Source organism: Vidua macroura, chromosome 1 (assembly GCF_024509145.1).
Source record: "Vidua macroura isolate BioBank_ID:100142 chromosome 1, ASM2450914v1, whole genome shotgun sequence".
Taxonomy (NCBI): domain Eukaryota; kingdom Metazoa; phylum Chordata; class Aves; order Passeriformes; family Viduidae; genus Vidua; species Vidua macroura.
The window spans coordinates 48,670,017-48,678,799 of NC_071571.1; the positions used below are offsets into that span (position 1 = coordinate 48,670,017).

At 42.8% G+C, this 8,783-nt stretch overlaps 1 protein-coding gene across 28 annotated transcripts in view; it reads right to left on the reverse strand.

Moving 5' to 3' along the window:
• Positions 1–7,341, reverse strand: part of ARPP21 (cAMP regulated phosphoprotein 21) — a 138,870-nt gene extending 131,529 nt beyond the window's left edge. For 6 of the 28 annotated variants that reach the window (XM_053975322.1, XM_053975303.1, XM_053975359.1 and 3 more), the window contains exon 1: positions 6,969–7,326. The gene's annotated coding sequence lies outside the window, so the exon portion shown is untranslated. Of the gene's footprint in view, positions 1–5,125; positions 5,333–6,308; positions 6,330–6,448; positions 6,700–6,968 lie in introns of those variants that run through there. The other 22 variants (XR_008436711.1, XR_008436713.1, XR_008436716.1 and 19 more) reach the window with 10 other exon arrangements.
• Between the last annotated feature and the right edge of the window lie 1,442 nt (positions 7,342–8,783).

Genomic DNA, 8,783 nt, shown 5'->3' on the forward strand with positions numbered 1-8,783 from the left:
AACCTGAAAGCATGAAAGTCAGACCTTCTCACTTCAGATGTCATGGTTTATAAAGTACACAAATTGTAAAGCTATCAGACATTTCCTGGGCTTACATTAAAATCTGTAGTGAGCATTTAGAGTGGACCAATTTATTTGATGTGTTTCCCTTAAAGCTTTTATGACACTATCAACATTTCTGACTCCATGACAAATACTTTATAATGTATTAAGCAGCCTCATTTAAAGTGTTCTAAATGTTATGCCAACAGCAATGTAACTAGAAACAGACTAGTCACTTGAAAATGGAAAAACCTCAAGTTATAATTTGTATCACTGCAATTTATGATTTACTTTCAGGCACTTCAAATAAAATTCAATGGCACAAATACTCAAAAAGCACAAAGTAGGCCTATTCTTCAGAAGAACATCACCTATTTCACGTAAGACCATCAACACCACTGAAGTTTGCTCCCCAGTAAAACTTCCCATTCAATCAAATATATAGTTGAACACTTCATGCTAATTAATAATAATTTAATTGTATTTCTAAAATGCCTCTAATCACTGCAGTTTATCTTCACTGGCTTCAATCTACTGAGAAGCCTTGCCATCCCTCTTTATGCAGGAACGAAGTGTGAACTCTCATCACAGTAGAGAAAAGCATTACACCATGAGAAGCTCTGCAGGTCACTAAACCCAAGATACATGCACTCCCTGTGAAGAAAAGCAGCACAGTCTGACTGATATTTAATAATGAAAACTTACAAAATGCTTTCTGTAGTGAAGGCATAAGAAGACTTCAACTCATGAGGCAATAAAAATACAAATACTGCGACAGGATTCATTACTCACGAAATTATTAGCTGTTCAGGCATGCTTTTGATGACAGAGTTCAAATCCTAGAACATAAAACTGGCTCTGATGATTTTATGAGTCCAGTAAAAATTATTGCTGCATGGCTGTAAAAATTGGGATAAACAGAAACTTGAAAGGAGGTGATTTGTATATATTTGCTTTTTATGTTTTAGCATAGATTGCAAACAGAAGACAAAACCTTTGAGAAATTAAAAACCAGAGCATTTAATTGTGGGGGAGTGGGTGTGGGAGTATTTACTGGGGTTTTTCTTAATTGCTATTTTTTTGTCACACCATCCTGCCAACCATGTAAGTTTTCCTTTGACTTGAAGGCATCCAATTTTGGAAAAAGGCAGTTTTATCAGTTGGAAGTTGTTACTAAGCTTCTAGAATTTTAACAAAAGCACTGCATAAACAGCTAATAAATAAATTTTAGTATTGTCCAAGACTAAATTATGAATGTGGCAGAAAGCCTTAAATTATAAAAACACTTCCATAGGACTTTGCTTTCTCATGGTACTAATCTTTGTAATCTGTGACTCTTGGCCTTAAAAGATCAAGATCAGACATCTGACCTGATCCCTAATGTCCCAATTTCCCTGTGAAAATTTTCTTTCACTTATAAAAATGCACTTCTCACCTTACATACTTCAGCATATGCTATGTGAACGGCTGCCCTAAAAACAGCCTTACATGGTTACTGCCTCCATACATTGCCAGTAACTAGAAAGTACTCTAAACCCCCTGCTTCATAATGTCATTCGATATCCAAATCACAAATTTCAAATTCCCAGCTGTCACTGCCTAACTATTCCTTCTGCATTCCAGCTTAGTCATGATATATGACATTATTGCTCTCTCACAGTTTGCATCTTCCTTCAGCACTAACCGAACAGCATATTTAGTATTTCTTTTGACCACGTTTACCACAGCTGCAATTAGTTCATGTAAACAGTCATCATGAACTCACTCCTTTAAAAAGCAATTTCTTTTACTTCTTGTTTATGTACTTCTCTCTGTATTTAGTGCGCTTTTTCCTCTCAGTAACGGGGAATTTATGTGTAATAGCCAGGGAAAAAAAGAAATTTATCATTTTCATGTAACAGCTCATTACCTATTTAGGACTCTAGAATGATGGGAGAGAGTTTTAAGATCCCACTATGTGACTAAAAAAATGTGTATTTGAATGAAAGGAGACCTTTTCCACAACAACTTTTTCCAAGGAACCAAAAATAAGTGGATTACCTGAAAGCCTGGAAAATTACAACAATGAAAAAGTAGTAAATACCAGCAACATTACTACCAGGTGGAAGAGGGCAGCAGTGGCAGGACATTAGGACTTGTTTGCTTGGGGTATTTTCCCGAAGTAACAGAGAGCTCCAGTGCTCCTCCCCTGGAATCAATCCAATTCGTAACTTTGGACTGTCTATGTCACACATTAAACGTTAATACAGATTGTTTATGTGCTCTCATAAACTAAGATAAGCGAAGGAAATTCAATTTACTGAATTATACAGCTTGCCTACTGTAAAACCAACATATGAAAACACATGAAGCCTAAAACTAGAGTCACTTCAAACATCTAAGCAATTGTAAAGTCCTACAGCTAAGCAGTCTGGACCTTCAGTGACAAATGAGGAATTGGCAAGAATCTATTGTAGATGTTATTTACTAAAAAATTAGTTTTAATTAAAACTGGAAGTATTGTAGTTTTATGGCATATTGTCTTTTTTATTTCTCTAATAAACTGTGTCTCTGTGAACACCAGCATATACTCATGCAAGCCATAGTAGCTGTTCTTCCGATTTGGGTTTAAGCCTCCTTCTTAAGAAAGACCCCAAGAAAAACATATTCTGTCCACAAACAGTAAGCAGTATGTCTACATGAATTTATAGGCAAGTTTAGTTTATTAAAAAAAAAAAATCAAACAAACAAACCAGAGATGAGTCATTATTTGCACTTGTTCTGAAGTTACTTCCTTGTTAGAAGGACTTACCATTAAATTACTATGTAAAAATAAAATACTTTGATAGTTACAAACAAGCATGTAAACTTATTTACATCGACGTGTTTCTGAAAGTCAGCATTTAATGTATCAAGTGAAAAAATTAGAAAACAAACACCAGCAATTATTCGGGGAAACTTACAATCCAGGGGTGACCCAGTTACAAGCCTGGAGACCAGAATAGGTCTCACTTGATGACTGTCAAAAACTAGATGTATGACCTCACATGGTGTGCATTAATTTATCTGCAATTCAATTTACCCAACTTTAATTAGGGAAAGTCTAACTTACCTGGATTGCAGTTTGTCATCAAAATAGAATGTATCCTAGAAATGCACGTTACCCCACAGATATTCATACAGAATATTTTAAATCTTCAGAACTGAGTGCTCTCCGCTGGAATGTACAGTCTTTGCCATGTATTACTTGTTTGATGAATGTTTCAATCTTCTAGAAGAAAAGGGGACCCATTTGCTTGACTTACTACCCGCTAAGAACATTAATACAGAACTTCAAATCTAATAAATGAATAAGCAGGGGACAAATGGATTTTGCAAGTTTATTGCACGGTAGTTACATTACTTCTCAACTGGCCAATCTGTAACGATATTTTTGAAAAGAGATTACTTAACGTGAATAGCATTTCCTTTAAATAATCATGTAGCTTACACACATCTAGCTTTAAAACTTATCAAGGAAATTAAGCTCGGAGCAGTCACTGAATCAAGCCCCTCATTTGTGAGCAGTCCCTATAAACAAGGATTTTCCAGTCTGCCAAAATAATTTTCCTACTCTGAAATTAATGCCAACAAAATTGGTAATACTGTTCAATGCAAGTTACAGATCTTGTAAGCAGAGAGGTGTTATCATCAGCTACTGTAAGTCTACACTGTTCGTAAGACCAATGAAACTACATTAATTTACAGATGCTGAAAATTTGTCCTGGAGTCTGTCTTTAGCACTGATTAAACCATGGAGCCAATTTTAAAGCTCCCACTGACTGCAGCAAGACCAATGCCTAGAGGACGCAAGACAGACTGTAAGTAAACCATCCTAGAATTAGTACACTTTTCCTCCCCCCTATTTATTCCAAGTTTGAAGTTAGTTATTCAAAATCATAACCTGTGAGGAAGTCAAGAGCGCAGCAGATTTAAAAAGTTCTTAGGTTTCTTTTATGTACTCCCTGAAAATTCTGTTTAATAACAGTGATTTCTCAGGCCAACTCTAGTTACTATAATCATGCAAATAACCCCAGTAAAGCCCACAGGAAAAGTAGTACCATCAGGAAAACATTATTTGGCCCACAATTTTACTCCAACAGAATGAAGCTTCAAAGTTACTTTTGCACTGTTTTCTCCCTCTCTGAGAACTATAATTACACCTGTATTAAAATCTCTTTGCATTTCCTCTGTCACCATTATGTAATTTTTCCTTCATGGGTACGATGTGGTGCAACACTCGTCTGAGCAATCCTCACTTGCACACTTAGCCCAGGGGCAGTCAAAATGACTACCACATAGCAGAAAGAAATAATTGCTTCAAAAAGGATTTTGCAGGAGGGGTACTCAGCTGTTTCTTAGACCACCATCCTGTAAAACTGCAGACAACAGAGAGAAAATACAGTTGTTTTACAGAAGACATCTTTAATTGAGGCAAGTTTCTCTACATGATTCTAAGTGTGTGGATTCTTTCAAATAGCTAATAAACACATTTCTGACTACAAGTACACTGAATATAACATGGCAGTTTTCAAAAGTATCTCCATGTATCTCGCCAAGTGGCATACACTGTAATTATCTATGGGTATTTTCCTTTACACAAGAGATTTACAGCCAGTTGCATTCTGTGAGCATTGCATGCAACAATGATTTTTAATATCAACTGAATTTAAGTGCAAGGAATAAAAACTCAAAACTCCCGCTTCAAGAGTCTACCAATAAGCATGTAAATAGAGCTAATCGTTAAAATTGGTTACCACAAGAAAAAAAATTAAATATTTAAAATGTTCCTTAGCGCTACTCCTCTGCAAGATACTTCACTATTTTAAAAAAATTTAAAATGGCATATTCTTCAACTTAAGCATGCCCACATACAGTAAGACTTACCAATAGCACAAAATTATCTAGTTTGCTCCATGCAACTTTTTAAAAGAACTTTAAAAAAGAAGCTTCCTAGACACCACAAAACTCTTCAGCTTAAAATGAGCTAATCAATCACCTTCCTGCACAGCTGCATTTTCTTTCATTAATGTAATAGAAATATTTGAGGGATTTCCATTTTTACCTTTGCATTTTTCCTTTTCCAGTATCCATAACCAATCATCGCTCTGCTCTTCCATTATGCTTCGTATATTGCAGAGTGAGAAGCATCTTCATTAAATAGTATTAAAAATAGAACACACCCGATCTCCCCACCGGAGCATGCTCTGACAGTGCTGATACCACAGCTCTCAAGGTAACCATGCCCAGCTGGGAACTGAGAGGCAAAGTCAGTGCGAGATTAGCAATTTGCAAGCCCAATTGTGCACACAAACTTGCCTCGATCCGTGATGAAGACTGCTAAAACAAAATCAGCGTGTAGTTAAATTATGCGATTCATAAAGTTGCAGATCAGTTTACAGTACGGTTTTGGTTTGGTTGGTTTTCTTTTTTACCCCCTCCCCATCACCCTCAGCTTCAATTGCTTTGTACTTGCCTAAAATGTGCATATGCCATTTAGAAGAACGCGCACCGGGCATGCATGTGGCTCAGCATTGCAATGGCAGAGAAGTCAAACAGGTGATGCACAGACACTCGTGTCGCTCTCTAATGCTTTTGTTTCCCCTCCCGGCACATTTAGAGCGATGTCACACGGCGGCGGGATGAGTTTTAAGCAAAACCGCACACACCTGGAAGCGCAGAGACACACCTAGCACGTAAAAATGCACCCGGAATCGGAGCATGTTCCCCCCGCTGGCTGACGCGGTAAATGAAGGCAAAATAAATAAGAGCAATTAAACAAGGCTGCGCAATGGCTGCGCTAGATGAACGTTGGGGTTAGATTTACAAGCGATATCGTTTGAGACGCACAGACAAGTAGGCAGAATACACCAAGCGGAGTAACATGAACTGCTTTTTGTGAAAACGGGACACCTAACAATACGGCTGTAACACCTGAACTGTGATGCTCCTTCACTGCATGCAAAAAGAGATGTTAAGGAAGTAAATCTGTTGCCCTCACATCGCCACCCTTAAGAACAATGCCACTCCAAGCAGCCCAGGCTTGCCCTCCAGCAAACACGGCTTTGAAAGCGGATCCCGCGATGCTGTTCACAAATCAGCGAGTAAAAGTTGCGATTTTCCTGAGAGTTTGATCCATTTTAGCTAAAATGACGGCTAGGAGGAGGGCGATCTCCCCCCGCAGACCCCCCCTCCCAGACCCTCGTCTCCCTTGCCCCAGCCCGGCTCCCGACCACCGGCCACCTCACCTCCGCGCCCGACCCCGACCGCCTCTGCTCCCGCCGGCAGCGCCTCTGGCGATGACCGCCGGGCGGCCGAAACTTTGGGAAGCCGCCGCCCTCCACGGGGCAGGCGGCCCCGCGACCGCGATGAGCCCTTCCCGCCCTACCTGGCTGTCACCACCGCTACGCTGCCGCTCCGCAGTCCCGTGCGAGGCGCCGGCTCCAGCACCGATAGCATCCTGCCCCGCCGCACTACGAGCGACACCTTTTTTTTCCTTTTCTTTTCCCTCCCCCTCTAGTAAATACCACATCTTAGAGCCGGAATCCTGCAGCCGCTATTAATAATTGCCCATCGCACGCAATAAAGGCAAGCCCCGGTTCCATACACAGCTCCTGTTTCTCCCTCTCTCCACTCCACATGCTCCAGCCACCCTGACCTCAAAAATTAAAAGATCACGGGGAGGGGTGGCGGGGGGTGGGGGGGGGGGGGGGGTGGAGGGGGGATGGGACGAATGACTCCAACGAAATGACAGAAAACACATGCTGGAAGAAAAAAAAATAGACAAAAAAAATCGCGACAACAAAGAACATCACGCCACACAAATGTCGACAGATTCTGCTTTGGCTTCCTTGGGTTTTGGTTTTGGTTGTTTTCGTTTTTTGTTTTTTTTTTTTTTTTTTTTTTACCTTGCCTGCAAACGGGATCTGCCCCCAGCGTCTTGGCGGCTCGGGCTATTTTTGTTTGTTTGGTATTTTTGGTTGGCCGGTTTGTTTATTTTGCTGCGGATACGCTGCTGTTACAGTACAGTGACTGTCTTCCTGAAAGACATGGTCTCTTCCTCCGCCTCCGCCGCGGGAGGAGATCCGCCGCCGCGCCGCGCTGCTGGCCGGGCGCGGTGGCCGCGGCGGCACCGCCCGACCCGCCGACCGCCTCCTGTCCTGGCCCGGTCCGCCGGTCCGCCCGCCTCTGCCTGTCCGCTCTCGGCGCCTGCCTGGATCCCCTTCTGGCTCGCTCCTCTCTCCCTGTCCTCCGTCCTTTATCTGCCGCGCTCCCGGGCTGTACTGTCTGTCTGCGACTCTCTCCCTCTGCCTTTCTCTCTCTCCCCGCCCACGCAGCGTGGTGCGCCCCGGACCGCAGGCAGCGCCGCGCTCCGGCTCCGCCGCTCGCCGGCTCCGCGCTCGCTGCGCTCAGCGCCGCTGCCCCGGCTGCCGCACAGGACCCGCTGGCCCCGGCGCCATGGCGCTGCCCGCCCTCACCCCACCCAGCCCCGCGCACGGCCCGGAGATGCCCGCCCGGGCCGGTGTCTGTCTGTGTGTGGGGTGGCTCTGTCTGTCTGTCCGCCCGTGCGCCTGTGGCTTCCCGCACGCCGACCCCTCCAGTCACATTGTTTCCCTCCCTCCCTCAAGCCCTCCCCGTCAGCCCATCCTCAGCCAAGAGCAGAGATACAAAGCACCCGAGCGGGGCTAATAAGGAGAAAGCTCGTTAATCCCCTCCGATTCCTTGTTATTTGCTCCCACCCACTCCCTGTCGCCCCCGACATACGACCCCCAAGAAAAATAAAGAGGGAAGGAAATGGGCCTTGACTCCAGAGGACATCTTTAAGTGAAAGGTCTAGGGAGGGTGGTTTTAATTATTTTTGCTGGTGAAACCTGACAGCCTTCAGGCTGATCAGCCGAGCTGCTGAAAGGGGTAAAAAAAAAAATTACAAAAAAAACCGACTGCAGCAGATTTTGGGTGGTAGCAGATGAGCCACTAAAAATGGGGCACATGATCCCCTTCCCCCTCCCCTGCCCAGCATGTCTCTAGGATCTGGCTTGATGATGTTTCCCTGGGAGCCTTGCTGCACACCATCAAGGCAGAGAGAAACAGGCAATTCACCAGCACACGCGTTTCCGATACATGAAACTGCTGCTATGCATTTAAAACCCCGGCCTCGTTTTACCCAACTGAATACATCCAGGCATTAATTCTGCACCCAGCCGAGAAAAGGGCATTTACCTCTTTGCTAGGTGGCTATTAATATGCAGTAAAATTATATCTGTACAACGCCAAATGTAGTTGCCATAGATCATTTAGAGCAGATCCAGCAATTCAGCTGCTGGAAATGCATGTCTGTGAATAACCATGCATCTGGTACAATGCCCTCTACTACAATAACCTGAAAGGAAACATAAGCGTCTGGTACTAGCTGCAATTAGTAATCCTATGGATGAAAAATAAACAGTCAATAAGTACAAAACAGCAAGGTCCTATGAAATACAGAGATAATTTCTGTCTACAGTGATACAAATAACCCAACTCCCACAGACAGACAATTCTTATTTAAAATACACAGTTTAAAATGCACTTCTTTCATGATGTGCTTTCAGAAAGCCCTAGTTAGAGAAAACAATTTGCCATGGTTAATGAATGTAGCAAAACTTGCGTACCAGTAAATATGGACAAATATACAGAAGGCTGGGGGAGTGTTGCAGGGAAATGTTTGCTCTAGCAGGTATTAT